The following is a 4,277-nucleotide window of genomic DNA, read 5'->3' on the forward strand; positions in this document are numbered from 1 at the left end:
ATGAAAAAAAGGAAGACCTCCAATGAGCTGGATTGACACAGTGGCTTCAACAATGAGCTCAAACATAGCAACAATTGTGAAGATGGCACAAAACCAGGCATTGGTTCATTCTGTTGTACATAATGTCACTATAAGTTGGAATCAGCTTGATAGCACCTAACAACTCTGTGTGTGTGTGTGTGTGTGAGATAACAGAATGTTCATTTTTTGCCATTTAAAGGGTTGTACTATATGATATGTAACAAGGACAGGAAATTTTTAAAAGTTTTTTAAAAGGGAATTTATTTGAGACTGTCAAAGTTCTTGTTTACCTTGGCTAAAAGTTCAGTAAGTTAATTAATGAGAATTTTTAAAAGCTCAAATGTTAAATAGTATATAAAAATTGTGTTTCTCTCTATAAAATAAGAAAATTTTCTTTAATTACTCAGTGGAAGAATTGATTTTTTCTTCTGTGTAATCTGTCTAAAAGGCAAGGATTCAGAAATCATTAGAATAAATTCCTGAGTTCATGGTGAAGCCACATGTCTTTGAAAACAAATAAAGGTTTCACCTTCAAAAATCTTTAATTAGCTAACTAAATAATGTTTCTTAGTTACCTGTAATAAACTCCTGACAACTTTGAACTTTGAAAGCCACAAAAGACTTAATTCTGCTTTATAAAGAGAAGTGTTTTTTTTTTTTTTTTTTAAGTTTAATGTGTTATGAGTTACATGAAATATGTTGTTGAATAAGAAATGCCTAATTTTCTTTAGGTTAAAATTTATATGTCCGTGAGGTTTGTCTGATATTAGAAAACAAGTGCATAACATTATGTCATAATTTCCTTATTGCTATCTTTGTCACAATTTTGTTTCCTGTGGTAATTCACACCATTTACTTACGGAGTTTTCATTACTATTCAGATGTCTTGTTGTTGTTGACACGATATACTTGGTATGTCCTGAATACTAAAGTATTATGTGTTGAGATTGTTACATGTCATATCTGAAGCTCTTTGAAAATAAAATTAATCATTATGTTTAGAGATTTTTAAGTTTTTTTTCTTTTGTTGTTGTTTGTGTTTATTGATTTTGACTATTAGTTTGTAATTCATATCAGGTATTTCAAGGAGCTCTGGTGGTGTAGTGGATAAGACATTTAGCTGCCAAACAGAAGATTAAACCCACCAGCCACTCCATAGGAGGAAGATGAGGCAATCTACTTCCATAAAGATTTGTAGCCTTCCTTGGAAAGCCAGTGGGGGTCACTATGAGTTGGAATCAACTCAATGGCAGTGAGTTTTGTTTTTTAATCAGGCCTTTCATTTTTAAAAATATTATTATAATTGATGAAGTTTTCAGACTGCTGCTGATCCAGAATTGCGTGGAACAAAATTAACTACATAGGACTGAGTAAACTAAAAAGATTTCTGTAAGGTTTATATGAGAACATTGCTGATATTCAATGTTCTATTTTCTGGATATAAGAAACCATTTTTTTTTTTCTTTCTTTCTTTTGATGTAGGAATCAGCTATTTCAGTAACTAATAACAGTATGCTGGCTACAGACTATCCTATGGTATGGATTTTTCTCATCTCCTGATTCTTGCTATCTTGCTAGCACAAATGGTACATCTTGGTTATGTGGCTCTAATTTTGGTCTTGGCTCCCACTTGGATGGATTAGCAGATGTACTCTAGGACTGAGATAGACCTAAGGTCAAATATTAACTCACCTTTTCCAGGTGATGTCCCCCCTTTTAAGAACTCTTTAGTCTAAATTTATATTTCAATGGTATAATCATTTAGCTTCTATTTTTACACCGCCAAAATGGTTAGAAGATGTTATGGCATATGTAAAAGTTCTCTGACTGAATATATTCAGAGTGTTTTAGATAATTCTGCCCATGGACATCAAGAAATGAGTACTGAAATGATTATGATGGGAGAAGTAGTTCTTCAAAACCAAATGGCCTAAAAGTCCTTATAATGAACAAAGAAGCATCTGTGCTTCTTTCAGTTTTTAAAACTGATTGTAAACTAATTGTTGCATTTACATTCCTGATAGTAGTGCTATTATCACTCATTAGATTTCCCAAATGCAACACAGTGTCAAATAGCATCAGTCTTTTCCTTCTTTAACTGAAATTATAAGTAATTAGTTTTCCTCTTAGGGTGAGTGGTAGAAAAAAATGTACTTTATTTTGGAATCTTTATATTCCTCCCTGTTTCTGTTATTGTAATTGTAAAATGCTGTTTTACTTTATTCAATGTACTTTATCCAAGAAATGCTGTACTTCAAAACCATTTGGCCCTTCATGTAACAGCATGCTGATTTCACTAACTTTCACCAAAGATCATGTTGTTTAATCACCTCCCTTTTTGTTTCCTAGGGTATGTTTCATCTTGACTTCTGTTCTAAGAAATTTTCCTCAAATCTGGCCTTGTCCATTAAAATGCCATCCATAAAAACTACTCACTCTGAAGATGAGGCCTATTAGTGCAGCAAGATGAAGAAAGTATTTGTCATTAACAGAAGCTCCTCGAGAAAACAAAGTCCTTGTGGAAGAAATGTTACTCCATTGTAGGCAAACAGTGCCTCCTGATGGATGCTTGATTAAAAGGGGGAAAATGTAAACAGTACAGTTTCAAACAGGAGGCACTCATAAGAATGATGGGGCCAACATGCATTCCCAAGAAATGAAAGGTCAGGATGAAAACTATTTGGGAAGAGTATGTCAAGATGCCAAACAGTTTGTTCCTGGAAAAAAGTATGTTCATGACTACAATCATGTATAAATACAAAGCAACTATGACCATGTATAACAGAATCAGCTGGTACCACTCACCTTGGTGTAACTCACTCCTTCCTGGCTAAGTGGCTGACTTTTCATTCCAAAGACCTCAAGCTGAAGCTGATCTTATCTACAGTGGATCATTAACCCATTACCATTACTTTGTTCTCTATGTATATAGACCCCTCTCTCCACTTGAAGGAGTGAGTGCTTTGTATCTTTACTTGGTACTGGCCAGCTCCAGCTGTATTATTCCTCAATAAAACCCTGGTAGAAGGAACCTGGGTCCCTGAACACATTCTTATAAGAGAGCCTCTCCCCACTCAGTAATATAAATTTTGTACTTTAGCAAGAAATAAAATTCTATTGTTGTTGTTGTTATGTGCTGTTGAGTCGGATCCGACTCATAGCGACCCCTCCTTGGGTTTCTGAGGCAGTATCACTACGGAAGTAGATTGCCCCATCTTCCTTCCGAGGAGTGGCTGGTGGGTTTGAACCGCCAGCCTTCTGGTTAGCCGTGAAGTGCCTTAGCCACTATGCTACCAGAGCTCTATTGTATTTAAGCCATTTTATACATTTTGGGATTTATTTTTTACAGCAGAGAGTAATTTTCACAAATGCACTGTAATTTCCTTTAAGGTTACTACTAATGCTTCTTAGATATGAAAATAACCTGGTAACTCAGTTTTCCGGAGACTAAGAGGTTCCGTTTCACATAAAATGGATTGTAGGTGATTTTTCACTATATCCTCATGCACTTTTGCCACCCAGTAAGGTTATGAGATAAAATAGACAACTTTCAGTGAAATGTGATTTTCATATAAACAATAATTTTTTTTTAGTGTAAGTATGTTCCAAATGTTGCATGGGACATACTTATACCATAAAACTACTTGCTATTTATCTGTAATTCAAATTACATAGGGAATCCTCTATTTTTACTTGCTAGATCTGGCAACCCTACCCCTAAGAAATATCTAGCAATGTCTGGAGACATTCTTGGTTCTCAAACTGAGGGACAGGTCAAACCTAGGGGCATCTAGTATGAGGTGGCCAAAAATGCTGCTAAAGATCCTACAGTGATCAAGACAGGCCCCATAGCAAAGATTTAGACAACTTCAAATAGCAATAGAGCCCACGTTGCAAAATCATGGTCTAACAGATGTTGGGAAAGATTGAGCACTCACATAACCACATCATGCCTCTGGCAACTTTCATAACCTGTTTTATGAAAGCCTTATTTCATCCTGTGTCTAGCTAAAGTAATATTTAATATTCTTTTACACTTGCACTTTAGTTTGTTGCGCATGGAGGCAGAATACTGCTATTCATCCTGATATCTCTCCATCTCATTTACAAAGAAGATGTGAGGGTGTCTATTGCCACTTCTTGCCATGTCTTTCTATGTTTTCTTTCAGCACCACATTTTTACTTACAACTTCAAAAGCTATGCAGTCCTAATTAAGACACTGTACCCTCTAGCCTGATGGAACTACTGAGACTAT

This window comes from Orycteropus afer, unplaced genomic scaffold (assembly GCF_000298275.1).
Source record: "Orycteropus afer afer isolate SDZICR_OR568_19922 unplaced genomic scaffold, OryAfe1.0 scaffold00021, whole genome shotgun sequence".
Taxonomy (NCBI): Eukaryota; Metazoa; Chordata; class Mammalia; order Tubulidentata; family Orycteropodidae; genus Orycteropus; species Orycteropus afer.